This window comes from Lepus europaeus, chromosome 3, assembly GCF_033115175.1.
Source record: "Lepus europaeus isolate LE1 chromosome 3, mLepTim1.pri, whole genome shotgun sequence".
NCBI classification, from domain to species: domain Eukaryota; kingdom Metazoa; phylum Chordata; class Mammalia; order Lagomorpha; family Leporidae; genus Lepus; species Lepus europaeus.
In genome coordinates, this window is record NC_084829.1 from 14,964,891 (window position 1) to 14,979,765 (window position 14,875).

Sequence of the window (14,875 nt, forward strand, 5' to 3'; positions counted from 1 at the left end):
AGGCCATCTTTGGTAATGGCAGAATTTCAGGTCTGATGGCAGAGGTGGGGGAGCCATTTTTGAAAATGGAATCGATTCTCTTCCATTCTTGTTACAGAAACAACTGCTTGTTCCTAAAGCAAATTCTGAGTACAGATTTGGATTCGTTTTCAGCTTGTCGAAAATGTCCAAAACCTAACAAAGCTGAAAAGTAGTCCGAAGAATGAGGGTCATTGAATTCTAAACCAGAGACTGATAATCCCCTTAGACCCCAGAGCCCCTCCCACCCCCACTGGCTGCTAATTAGTAAGGGGTGAAGAGGGAGCTGGAATGGAAGCAAGGGGAGCTGCAGGCCTTACAATAGGATTTGTTGGGAAGCTCTGGTCTTCTTCCACAGACACTCTCCAGCCACAAGGATTACGGAGGCCTGTGAGCCCACAATTAAAGATCCAATCCTCTCTCAATAAAATGAAAATACCCCGGTCATATTCCATAACCTAACAACATCATCTCAACACCTACAGCAGAGACACACAGTGTAGTTAGCAAAATTGAAGATTCCTGGACTCAGCAGAATCTCCAGATCAGAATCCTGGGCACCTGGGCCTGGGAATCTGAATTTTTAAGCCAACTTCTCATCTGATCTTTATGCCGAAGTATGAAAACTGCTGCCTTAGACATTGAGAGAAACGAAGCACCCCTGGGAGATTTTGGACTGGGGCAGGGGTAGGGGGAATCCAAGGTCCATGCTTATAAAGTCTGGCCTATTTCACAATCTAAGCTACTCCTGGGAGACAAAAGAAGGTCAAAATGATGTAAGTGATGAGGACAAAGAAAGACAGGAGGGGTAGGCACAATTTAGAGTCCTGCCATGGGCCTCTGAAAACGTCATTCTGGGGTGCATTGGTCTCCGCCCTGTCCAGGGAAGGGCACTTGTTGTCACTCTTCTTTCTTTATTTCCTATATATCTCAAAAGGCTCCCTTCCCTTCAATTCCCTTCCCTTCCCTTCAATTTTATTTAGGAGATAAGTGTTTTGTAGAACATTCGGAGGTAGGTTTTACCAATAAATGCTATGTGTTTAATGAATCTCACATCTTTTTATTTCTTCAAGGATGTCTACCAAGATAGCATTTTTGCAGGTTCTTTATTTTTCTACATAATGCCTCACTTTATAAAGGCAAAACATCATTATCCACACAAACATCTTCTACTAACTCTACCCAGTATTAAGAGCCTTATAGGCTCCAAAGACTATCATGATTAACCTGCCTCGAAAAAAACTTTAGGGATCTGCTTTGAACCCACAAAAGAAATTAAATGCACAGTTAAGACTGATTTTCATCATCAAGTGGCAACAGGGAATTGTCTTTAAAGCCGTCTCCTGCTGCCTTCATTAGAGTCTTCATCTCTTGCTGTAAATTTATATTCCTCTGTGGATTTAAGGCAGATATTGGATATCCTTTTAATCTATATTTATTAGGTGAGCGATTGATGAGTCTCATTCTGCCACAAACTCACGAGCAATGTTCCCGTGGCCTCTCTAGTGGGAGTCTTAAGTGAATATAACATCTTCAGGGTAAGTGGCCATTTTTCACAGGGTAAATGGCTTATTACAAAACCAATGTGTGAAAGTTAAAGACACACATCAGCCCCTGCTCTAAGATAAATTCTGGGGAGTGCTTGGTTCACATCCTGGCTCTGCCACTTCTGATCCAGTTTCCTGCTGGTGTACACACTGGGAAGCAGAAGATGACGGCTCAGGTACAAGGGTCCCTACCCACACAGGAGATCCAGATGGAATAACTGGTTCCTGGTTTGGCCTGGCCCAGTCCCAGCTGGTCATGCGGGGAGTGAACCAGTAGATGGAAGATCCTCTCTGCATGTGTGTGTGCGTGTGTGTGTGTGCGTGACTTTCTGATCTTTAAAATAAAATACATTTTTAGAAGCTACACCACGGAGTAGGCCTTTGGTACAGTGGTTAAGCTATCACTTCAGACATCAACATCGCATCTCAGGACGCCGTGTTCCAGTCCTGGCTCTGCCCCTTATTCCAACTTCCTGCTAATGCAGACCATGGGAGGCAGCAGGGGACAATGGTCCAAGTAATTGGGCTCCTGCCACTCACAGGAGAGACCCAGATTGAGTTCAGCTTTGAGGAAGTGAACCAGCAGATGGGAGATCTCTGTATCTCTGCCTTTCAAACAAATAAAATAAATAAATAAAGAGAACTGCAAAAGATACACAATGGGGCCAGCGCTGTGGTGTAGTGAGTAAAACCACCTCCTGCAGTGCCGGCATCCCATATGGGTACAGGTTCAAATCCTGGATGCTCCACTTCCAATCCAGCTCTCTGCTATGGCCTGGGAAAGCAATAGAAAATAGCCCAAGTCCTTGGGCTCCTGCACCCATGTGGGAGATCTGGAGGAAGCTCCTGGCTTTGGATTGACCCAGCTCCCGCCATTTCAGTCCTTTGGAGAATGAACCAATGGATGGAAGACCTCTCTCTCTCTCTCTGCCTCTGCCTCTCTGTAACTCTGCATTCCAAATACAATCAGCCAGCAAAAGCTAAGTATGACAATAACAGAGAGCATTGGGAGCGAACATTTCCACCCCCATCCACATCCCCTCCTTCCCCAGGCCATGCCTCTCTCAGTGCAGGGCCTTTCCACATACAACATCCTGGCTGGAAGAAAGTGGGACCTAGAGAGAAGGAGAGACAGTCTGCCTGATTGCTCTCAGATGCGTTCTTGTCCCCTCTGTTCTATATCACCGGCAAGCTGACGATCAGGGGCAGTAGAATGACTGGATCTGAGAACGAACTGCCCAAGGACCAGCACAGAAGACACAACTGAGGGAGACTCCCTGGGAGGGAGGGGACACTGTGGATGAAGCCACCACTTGGAAGGCCCACATCCATCCCATAGCCCAGTGCCCATTCAAGTCCCACCCCTGCTTCCAATTCAGCTTCCTGCTAAAGCGCCTGGGAAGGTAGAAGAAGAGGGCCCAGGTGCTTGGACCCCTGCCCCCCATGTAGGAGAACTGGATGGAGTTCCAGGTTCCTGGCTTTGGCCTGCCGCAGCCACCGTTGTGGCTTATCTGGGGAGTGAACCAACAGATGAAGGATCTTTCTCTCCCTCTCTCTCTGTTGCTCTGCCTTTAAATAAACCTTAAAAAAAGAAAATGCTCTGTGGTCTTCTTTGAGGTTATAAAAGACTCCAAAGCATGCATTCAATACTTGTGGGACTTTTGCCAGGTGCTAAGAAGGCAAAGGCTATTAACCTATTGTCCCATCGCTCACAGCCCTGAGTTTGAATCCTAACCTTACCCCCTTACCTCTATCTCACTGGCTTTCGGCTTACCAGGCTGTGCCCAGCTTCCTCCTCCACTGTGGGGTGGAGAAAGGAATGCCTCCTGCGTTGGCTGTAGGGACCACAGGAGAGCACCATATAAGGTCACCACTCCATGAACGTCTGTGGGATAAAATTGTGCCTCCTGGACAGGTCCCTAGTAGCAGCTCAAAGCTGCATTATTGTAATTCCAGCAACACCTGCCAAGGTACAGTAAGCAAGCAGGTGAGGACTGTGCCAGCGGCGCCTCCAAGTAGGACAGGAAAACAGTAGGGGGTCATTAGCTTTTTCTGGGGAAGCCCACAGAGACTGCAGGAAAGATGCGGATGGTGTCATCAGAGGGAGAAGGCTGCCACCAGAGAGGAGGGCAGGAACCGTGTAATGGTAACAACAGCAGCCAGCACTGTGCAGAACTCAGTGCCAGGGGCCCTGAGCTGCGTGTTTCTGGCCACTGAGCCTTCCTTCCCAGGAAGCCAGGAACCAGACAGCCTGAGCTCCTGGGGGGTAGGTAGTAAAGAAAGAAACTAATCTTTGGAGTTGCGAAACCACTTGCTCAAGGTCGCCCAGCTAGGAAAGGTCGAGGTCAGGACCTAAACCTGATGGGCGTACTTCCGGAGCTCACCCTGCGAGGAACAGGGCTCTCCTGCCCACGAACAGCTTTATTAAGAGCTAAGCAGCACACAGCAGCTGCACAAATGACAAATCTGTGCACTAACGTCCAACAGACCGTGGACTCCTTGGGGGAATTGTGCAGACAGCGCCTGATGCCGAAGGCACTTAATTCTTGGGAAAGTCCAGCATGCTTGATTCCAGTGGCATAGGAGGAGCTAAGGGACCAAGGGCTCCATCCTGGGGTCCTGGGGTGGGAGGCCAGGGCTGAGTGGAATAAAGTGCTCTCTAGAAATTAGCTGAATGACCTTGAGAGGTGGGTTAACCCTTGCAAGGTCCCAGCCTACCATTTGGTTTCATGAGCTCTCCCGAGTTCCTGAACGACACTCACAAGGTCTTTGCAGAGTGAATTTCTGCCTCTAGCATGGGCATTTCCAGACTTTAAGCCTAAATTCTCCTGTCTTAGGCAGCTTTTCTTTCAAAGGCCAGTCGTAGGCTAGGTCATTACTTCCCTGCTTAAAAGAAAATAAGGAGAAGTCCCTAAAACCTCCCAAGATTGCTTTGAATTTAAAAAAATACTTATCCTGATTTTTTCTATTTGTCCAGTCTTCTGTGTTGGTGAGGGCTGGGGGGTGGGGGGTGGGGGTGAGGGGTGGGGGACGACAAGATACTTTGCAAATCAAAGGCGACCTTTCCTGTGTATTTCAGAGCTGCTCAATTATAAACACGGCTGCCTGCAAAGTTGGAAATCAATTCAAACGCAATGTTCTTTAAAGCTTTTTCAATGCAACTGCTAACCTGTCTGGATGTTTAACTTCCAGGTTTCAAAACCTGTCAGTTAAAACTTGCTTACTGTTATTCCTTTTCTCTGAAGCTACAAGCCTGATGAGAAATTATGTAGCAAATTGGAAACAAGGAAGGAAGACTTGATAGCAACACAAAAGGCTAGCTACAGCGCTGGGGTGCAAGGAGCTTGCAAGCTCTCTTCTGGAAATGAGTAAGGATTACAGGGCTCATCTCCCGGCTGCCTCTAATGAGGCTGCACCTTCTCAGTTCAGAAACAAGCCGTCGATTGATCCCTTCGCAAGAACACCTGGTCTATTCCAAGAAAAGATGTAGTCATACCTGTTGTTGGCCGACTTGACTGTCAGTTCCGTTAAACTGCAGCATTGCCAGCAATGGGTAGACATGGCTCATTAAAATTACCATTGGGGGACTCCTAAGGCAGTGGTAAAGTCATTACAGTACTCAGTCTCTCGGCCTGAAAGAGTTAATTCAACTCCTAAAGGGAAGCAATTTACTTTCTATTCCCCAGGAGGATGTGCCTGCCTGTTACACAGCTTGTAATACAATGAGCCTATTTTTTTTTTTTTTTTTGAAAACCAGCCCTCCCTCCCACTTCTTAGCTGCCATGGACAAGCCCAAGATGGGGTGCACTGGGAGGGTCCCCAGCAGCACTGGCAGTGGGCCCTCTTGGGCCTGAGGCAGGCTGGGTAATGCTGAATAAATCCAATCATGCAAGGAACAGCACAAGGACAAATCCTACGACTTTGTGTGTCTGGATTCCAAACTCCTACCTGATTCTGAGCGGCTCAGTCGGATAAATCTCTCAGCAAGCGTGGCGAAGGGATACCTGATTTATATGCAACCCTAGCAGTGTGTACTGGGCACAAAATGCCAAGGTAAATAGTTCTGCAGAGTTTCCAGAGCTGGCCCACGGCACAAGAGACACCGTCACCCAGCCAGGCCACAAGTGTCCTCTTTGTGACAGAGAGGAGTTCCAGGGAAGTAGTGTCCTCCCAGACACCTGTGTGTGTGTGTTCTTTAACACTTCATTAGCAAAACTGTCAAACACAGACTAAAACAGGCAGGGCAATGAACCCCTTGTGTACCTCTTACCCAGCTGCAACAATGAATATGTTATTTATTGTTATTTCTATAAATCTGGTTTCTGGGGCAGGTGTTGTAGCACATGCTTAGCTGCCACATACGGCATCTACTCCCATATCTGGTATCTGGGATCTAGTTCTGCCTCCCCTTAAGATCCAGCTTCCTGCTACTGCACACCCTGGGAGGTAACAGAAGATTGCCCAAATATTTGGGTCCCAGCTATCCACATGGATGGAGCTCCTGGATTCTGGCTTGAGTCTGTCCCACCACAGGCTGTCTCTCCTCTCTCTCTCTCTCTCTCTCTCTCTCTCTCTCTCTCTTTAACAAATAAATCTTTAAAAAGATAGATGAATAAATCTTATTTCACCTGTACCACCACCACTACCCAATAACCAGGTAATCTTGATGCATTTCCCAGTCTTATTTTTTGTTTTTGTTTTTGTTTTTATTTTTGTTTTTCATTTCACCCATAGATATTGTAACATTTACCTCTGAAAGACAAGGAATCTCTTTTTGAACAACTCTGAAAACAGTGAGGAAAACAAAACCCTGTTGGGGCCAGCGCTGTGACACAGCAGGTAAAGCCGCTGCAGTGCCAGCATCCCATATGGATGCCGGTTCAAGTCCCAGCTGCTCCACTTCTGATCCAGCTCTCTGCTATGGCCTGGGAAAGTAATAGAAGATGGCCCAAGTCCTTGGGCCCCTGCACCCACGTGGGAGACCTGGAGGAAGTTCCTGGCTCCTGGCTTTGGATCTACGCAGCTCTGGCCATTGTGGCCATTTGAGGAGTAACCAGCAAATGGAAGACCTCTCTCTCCCTCTCTGCCTCTCGTTCTCTCTCTGTGTAACTCTGCCTTTCAAATAAATCAATCAATCTTAAAAAAAAAAAAAAAGAAGGAAAAAACCCTGTTGACATTAGCCATAAAACAGATGAAGACAAACCAGACGCAAAAGGACAAATAATGTCTGATTCCATTCCTATACATCCTTAAGGGTAGCAAATTCACAGAGGCACAGAGTTGAGTGGTGTTTGCCAGGAGCTGGGGAGCGGCATGGGGACTGGGAAACAGGGAGTTGGGACTTAATGGGCACAGGCTTTCAGTTTTGTTAGGTGAAAAGAGTTCTGTCTTCGCGTAGAAGTGATGGTGCCACAACAATGTAAATGGACATAAAGCTGCTGAATTAGACCTTTAAAATGGTTAAGATGGTAAATTTTATGCTATATGCTTGCATTTTACTATAATTTTTAATGGTATTTTTAAAAAAGATTTATTTACTTACTTATTTGAGTGGCAGAGTTACAGAGAGAGAGAGAGAGAGTAAGAGAGAGAGAGAGAGAGAATCTTCCATCCACTGGTTCATTCATCATTCCCCAAATGGCTATAACAGCAAGGGCTGGGCTGAGATGAAGTCAGGAGCCTGGAACCCCATCCAGTCTCCCACAGAGGAGCCCAAGCACTTGAGCCATCTTTCGCTGCTTTCCCAGGCTCATTAACAGAGAGCTGGATGGGAAGTGGAGCAGCCAGGACTTCAAGTGGTACCCATACGGGATGCTGGCATCACAGGCGGTAGCTTAACCTGTTATGCCACCATGCCAGCCTTTGGAATGGTATTTTTTAAATCCTTTCACATCATAAATTACTTAATAAGTTTTTATCGCATAAATGTCAAAAATTTTATTCAGTTGGCGTGCATCAGAATCCACATAAGAGACACATGCTGTGACTCACTGTCAGGTCTTTTTCAACTTTTTTTTTTAAAAAAAAACTTTTTAGCTTTTATTCAGTGAGAGAAATGCATAGGAGAGTGAGGGCTCTATCTAAAAGAGAGGGAAATCTGGATTCATACCGACTAACAAGAGCCAGCCACATGGAGGTGCATGTGGAAACATGGGGAGGGTGACCCAACACCACACACCCCAGATGCACAGGGCAGCAAGGGTCTCTAATGGCAAACGAGGGCAAAAAGGAAAAAAAGGTTTAAATTCTATGTGTTATGCCTCCAACTACTTCTTCATTGTTGTAACTTATTTATTGAAAAAAAATTTCCCTGCCAAATTTCCCATGATCAACTTTTTAAAAAGATTTATTTACTTGTTTATTTGAAAGGTAGAGTGATACAGAGATAGAGAGAACTCCTCTGTTCACTGGTACATTCCCCAACAGCTTACAATAGCTGGGATTAGGCCAGGTCAAAGCCAAGAGTCTGGAACTGCACCTGGGTCTCCTACAGGAATATCAGGGACCCAAGCACTGGGGCCACCATCGGCTGCCACCTAAGAGCATTAGCAGGAAGCTGGATGGGAAGTGGAGTAGCCAGCACTCAAGCCAGACACTTTGATATGGGATGAGCACGTCCCAAGCAGGGGCTTCACCCCATGTGTCCCAATGCCCACCCCCCACAGTAAATATTCCGCACCTTCCACCTCTGTGGTTGTCCTCTGTTCTCCGTCTTCTTGAATACTGGAAGTTAAATCAAGAGAGCAGATAAGGGGCCGGCGCTGTGGTGTAGAGAGTGAGGCTGCCACCTGCAGTGCTGGTATCCCATATGGGTGCCAGTTCAAGACCTAGTTGCTCCACTTCTGATCCAGCTCTCTGCTATGGCCTGGAAAGCAGTAGAAGATGGCCCAAGTCCTTGGGCCCCTGCATCCATGTGGGAGAACCGGAGGAGGCTCCTGGCTCCTGGCTTCAGATCGGCACAGCTCCGGCTGCTGTGGCCATCTGGGGAGTGAACCAGCGGATGGAAGACCTCTCTCTCTCTGTCTCTCTGTGTAACTCTGCCTTTCAAATAAATAAATAAATCTTTAAAAAGAGAGAGAGAGAGAGAGAGAGCAGATAAGATTCAGCTTGGATGTTTTGGGCAAGACCTCTGCATAAGCTCAACCATACTACTGGAAGAGTGAGTTTGGGAAGACTTAATAAACCACAATGATCGACTTAGTACATACTCTTCATTGTCAGATTTACTTATCTATTTGAAAGGCAAGGCAACAGAGAGAGAAGGAGGAAGAAAGAGATCTTCCATCTGCTGTTTCATTCCCCAAATGGGTTACAACAGTAAGGTCTAGGCCAGGCCAAAGGCACGAGCCTGGAACTCTAACAGGATCTCCCACAAGGGTGGCAGGGGCCTAAGTACTTGGGCCATCATCTGCTGCCTCCCAGTTGCATCAGACAGAAGCAGAGGCAGTGGCCGGCGCCGTGGCTCAACAGGCTAATCCTCCGCCTTGCGGCGCCGGCACACCGGGTTCTAGTCCCGGTCGGGGCACCGATCCTGTCCCGGTTGCCCCTCTTCCAGGCCAGCTCTCTGCTGTGGCCAGGGAGTGCAGTGGAGGATGGCCCAAGTGTTTGGGCTCTGCACCCCATGGGAGACCAGGAGAAGCACCTGGCTCCTGCCATCGGAACAGCGCGGTGCGCCGGCCGCAGCGCGCTACCGCGGCGGCCATTGGAGGGTGAACCAATGGCAAAAGGAAGACCTTTCTGTCTCTCTCTCACTGTCCACTCTGCCTGTCAAAAAAAAAAGAAGCTAGGGCATGTCTCCTTATCATTCTGCTTTTATAATAAACATAAAAAAAAAGTTAGCATTTAGGGCTGGGTACTGGAGATTGCTTAGACAGATTGGGAATGATAAAATGACACACACATACAAAAATCCCAGCAGAGAAATATGAGTTGGGAGGAGCATATGAGTCTCCCGAGACTGAGCCAAATCAGGTACACACATTGAGGCATGCACTCTCGGGCGATATTCCAAGGGTCATCAAATATCATGGGTATTTGAAGGATGTCATGACCAACATCTTTCATAGAACAATGAAAGTTTCTTCTTGTTTAAATCTATTCCATCTGACTTCACCCTTTCTAATCACTGAACACAAGAAAATGTTCCATGAAAAATACAAAGAGAACTTACAGTGTTCAGAGTTTGAGTCAAAATGGTCAGGGTTGGAGGGATGTAGATGGAAAAAGATTGATAATAAATTGATTCTTGCTGAAGCTGAGTGACATGGACGCAGGGCTCACTTCGCTGTTTTCTCTACTTTGAAGTATATTTGAAATTTTCCATAATAAAAAGTTATTTGTAAATATTCTACTGTTGGGGTCAAGGGTTCATTCCCAAATCCCGTGTTCCTATGTTCCAGAAAAATGAGAACTCATCAGAATGCAAGATGTGGTGCTTGTTCTTCCGTTATCAAGCCATGTATATCTGAGTCAATTACTTCGCCTTTGTGGGCCTTAATTCCCTATCCTGTGAAATGAAGGGGAAAGAACTCGCATATACTGAATGCCTACCAAATGCAGGAATTGTGTGATGCACTTTATATGCATGATCTCCAGATCAGGAGGACGGACACAATGTTCTCACGAGTCTACCGTTTCTTTCCTTCTCTAAGGCCCTTGAATTATCCAGTTCACTTTCATTGAGTTATTGTTTAAGGCCCTAGGCCAAATACCTTGCCAGACTCTGGGGACATACAAATGAAAGAGACAGCTCCTGTCTTCAAATGTCTGATGGTCTAGAAAAAAAAGACTAGTAAGAAAAGTTAGAATACAACTGACAAATGTTGTAATAACAGTTACTTACTGGACAATAGCTTAATAGGTAAGATGCTAATGTTTCGCATAAGTGATGTACTTTTCAACAACAAAATGATAAGGTAGGGAGCTGGTGTTATGGTGCAGCGGGTGAAGTCGCTGCCTATGACACCAACATCCCATATCAGAGCATCGGTTCAAGTCCTGGCTGTTCCGCTTCTGATCCAGCTCCCTGCTAATGCACTTGGGGAAGCAGCAGCAGATGGCCCAAGTACTTGGACCATCCAGGGGAGACCTGGATGGAGCCCTGGCCATTGCAGTCATTTGGAAAGTAAACAAGCAGATGGAAGATCTCTCTCTCTCTTTCCTTCTCCCTGTTACTGAGCTTTTCAAATAAATAATAAAAATGACGAGGTGGCACGGTGATAGGAAACACTGAGCCATGGGATCACACAGGAAGCACATCCACCCTAGCCCAATCAGACTCCGAGAGGCGTTCATAGCACAGACAATGTGCATGTTCTTTTTATTTATTCATTCCAGTCGTGAGAAAATATACACAACATTCACCATTGTAACAATATTTAGTGTACAGTTCAGTGGTGTCGAGTCCTGTCCCATGGCTGTTCAACCATCACCACCATCCATCTCCAGAATTTTTCATCATCTCAAACCGAAACTCCATATCCATTGAACAATAATTCCCCATTGCCTTTCTCCAGAGCCCTGGCAATCACCATTCATCTTCTAATCTCCATGGATTTGATGACTCTAAGAACTCACCTAAGTGCAATTATGAAGAATTTGTCCCTTTGTGATGGACTTTTATTTTAAATCTATTTTTTTAACTTTTATTTAATGAATATAAATTTCCAGTGTACAGCTTATGGATTACAATGGCTTCCCCCTCCCATAACTTCCCTCCCACCTGCATCCCTCCCCTCTCCTGCTCCCTCTTCCCTTCCATTTGCATCAAGATTCATTTTCAATTCTCTTTATATACAGAAGATCAATTTAGTATAAAGATTTCAACAGTTTGCACCCACATAGAAACACAAAGTGAAACATACTGTTTGAGTACTAGTTATAGCATTAAATCAAAATGTACAGCACATTAAGGACAGAGATTCCACAACAATCTATTTATTTTTATTTATTTGAAAGGCAGAGAAACAGAGAGAGAGAAAGAAAGACAGTGAGAAATCTCCCACCTACTGGTTCATTCCCCAAATGCCTGCTCTGGCTGGGATTGCACCAGGCTACAGCCAGGAGCATGGAACTCCCTCCAGGTCTCCCACATGGGTGACAGGGACCCAAACACTTGAGCCATCATGGCTGTCTCCCAGGGTACACATTAGCAAGGAGCTGGGAAGCAGAACAGAGCTGGCACTCAAACCCAGGCACTCCTGTATGAGGTGCAGGCATCCCACAAGGTGCTTTAAGCACTGCTCCAACCATCTACCCCTGCATTATTCCACTTAGCAAAATATCCTGACAATTCATCCTGTTGTCACACAGGTCAGCATTTCCTGTCTAATGCCATATTTTATTCCATTGCATGTTAGGCCACATTTTGCGGATTCATTCCTGTCAGTGGACACTGGGTTGATTCTACCTTTTGGCTCTTGTGAATTTTTCTCCTATGAACAAGGGTGTGCAAATATCGACTTATATTCCCACTTTCATTCTCTGAGGCATATGCTAGGGGAGGCCTTGAAGTACAAGAAAGAATTAAAGCAAAAAAGAAAGGATAAAGCATTCTTTTTCTTTTTAAATATAGTTGTTTATTTGAATGGGTGAGAGAGATCTTCCATCTGCTGGTTTACTTCCCAAATAACTGTTATGCCCAGGCCACAGCCAAGAGCCAAGAACTCCATCCAGGTCTCCCATGTGGGTGGCAGGGGTTCAAGTATTTGGGCCATTTGCCGCTGCTTTCCCAGGTGCATTAGCAAGGAGCTGGATAGGAAGTAGAAAAGCTGGGGCTCAAACTGGTGCTCTGATATGGAACTCCGGCATTGCAGGAAGCAGCTTAGCTCGATAAACCACAGCACCGGCCGCAAAATAAGCATTTGGAGAAGAGTGAGCAGCAATGGCACGGAGAGCTGCTGTTTAGGACAGCTGGGGAAAAGAAGGAAGAGGTGAGACATGCTACAGAGAGGCAGAGACCAGCCACGCAAGGCCCTCACGTACCACAGGAAATGACAAGGGGGACAAAGAGCAGACCTCTGACTGAATCCCTCTTTTGCCCTTGTCCTTTTTATTATTATTATTATTATTATTATTATCGCTATTTTTAAAGATTTATTTTGCTGCCAGCACTGTGGCATAGCAGGTAAAGCCGCCCATTTGCAATGCCAGCATCCCATACGAGCACCAGTTAGTGTCCTGGCTGCTCCATTTCCAATCCAGCTCCCTGCTTATTGCCTGGGAAAGCAGTGGAAGATGGCCCAAATGCTTGGGCCCCTGCACCCACCTGTGTGACCCAGAAGCAGCTCCTGACTCTCTCTCTCTCTCTCTCTCTGTCTCTCCCTCTCTCCATCTCTCCCTCTCTCTGTAAACAGGTCTTTCAAATAAATAAAATAAATCTTTTTTTTTTTTTAAAGGGACTGGGCCAGGTGAAGGCCAGGAGCCTGGAACTCCAGCCTGGTCTCCCGCACAGGTGCAAGGGCCCAAGCACTTGGCCCATCATGTGTGGCTTTCCCTGACCCAACAGCAGGGAGCTGGATCAGTGTAGTAGCTGAGATAAGAACCATCATCACCCATACAGGACGCCTGCATTGCTGGCTCCCGCGGCACCACAACACCGCCCCTATTGTTGTCCTCAAAGTGACCACGTTGATGTAACTTTAAGTGACTATTCAAAAATGATGCTTTTATGGCAAAGACTTCAGGCCCTGATGGAAATAAGCCCTGGAAGATAGATGCATGTCCTAATGACCCCAGTCTCCCCATGATAGTCCTACAGATGCTCAATAAATAGTCGTGGGATGCCCAATTGACTATTTATGGTCAATAAATTTATACTATCTCACAAAATCTTTGGCTCAAAATAGTATTCTCTAATGCATTGCTTTATTTGACAGAATTCTCCTTTGGTATCAACTAAGCCAGAGCACGGATCTGATGATGAGATTCGACGTTCAGCTCTCCAGCTGAATCTCTGTAATGTATGATGAGTATCTTCCGTCGTGATGAAAATGGTGCCAGGTGAACTCTTGACCCACACAGATATGAATAACAATGAAAACCAGGTTACCATAATGTATTCGTTTCTATAATTCACTTCTTTAATTAGTCTTAATCCCACGTGAACCCAGTTACAGTCTAGAAAAATAACTGGCAAGCTCTGCGTGTGCACGTGAGTGGGTGAGCACATATGTGTGAATTAGTCTAATGCCCTGGGGCCAGCATTGTGGCTCAGTGGGTTAAGTCACTGCTTGGGACACACTCATCTCCTGTTAGAATGTCAGTTTGAGTCCCAGCTACTCCACTTCTGATCCAGCTCCTTTCTAATATGCCTGGGAAAGCAGGTAGTTGGGTTCCTGGTAGAAGTTCCTGGCTCCTGCTTCAGCCTGGCCCAGCCCTGGCTGCTGTGGGCATCTGGGGAGTGCAGCAGCTCAGGGAAGCTCTCTGTCTCTCCTGCTCCCTCTGTCACTCTGCCTTTTGGATAAGTGAATAAATAGTTATAAAGTTTGGGTGGTTTTGGGATATTTCTCACAATGACAATAAACACTGTAGCACCATGAATGGACAAGCTGTTCCCACAAAAGTATCCATGAATAATGTCCATGTGTTCCACACGTTGTTTAATTTTTCTAGGACTTGTGTTTATACTTCTGCTTCAAATGTGAAATAATAGCAAAAGACAAGAACCACTCTACTGATTTCCCAACAAAAGTCACTTGTCCGATGGAGGTTTGGTTTGTTTGTGTATGTGGTGCTGGAGAGGGCTGTGTGTGGCCTAGGTTACTTCTATTGCTTCTGGTCCAATGGTTCACAGATCCAAAACACTATAAAATTAGAATTCTGGACTTTAAGTCTTCAAACATGGCTGTTCAATGGACTTGGAGTTGGAAGTGACCTCAGATGTCATGGATAAATACAGACAGTCAGTCACATGAACTGGGGACCAAAGCAGTGAGGGTTGACCCTAAATGCACTGATAAAGGGTCAGTGATCATAGCCAAGGACAGCCTGGTCCACTCTCTTAGGGCTTGGTCACTACACACTTGAAGTTTGATGTTCAGCCCTAGGAATCACCTTGTCTTAGAAGCAGCTTGTGGGGCTGGCACTGTGGTGTAGTAAGTTAACCCTCTGCTTGCAGCACCAGCATCCCATATAGGTGCCAGTTCATGTCCTGGCTGCTCCGCTTCCCATCCAGCTCCCTGCTTATGGCCTGGGAAAGCAGTGGCAATGACGCAAATGCTTGGGCCCTGCACCCTCGTGGGAGACCCAGAAGAAGCTCCTGGCTCCTGGCTTCAGATGGGCCCAGTTCCTTCCATTGCAGCCATTTGGGC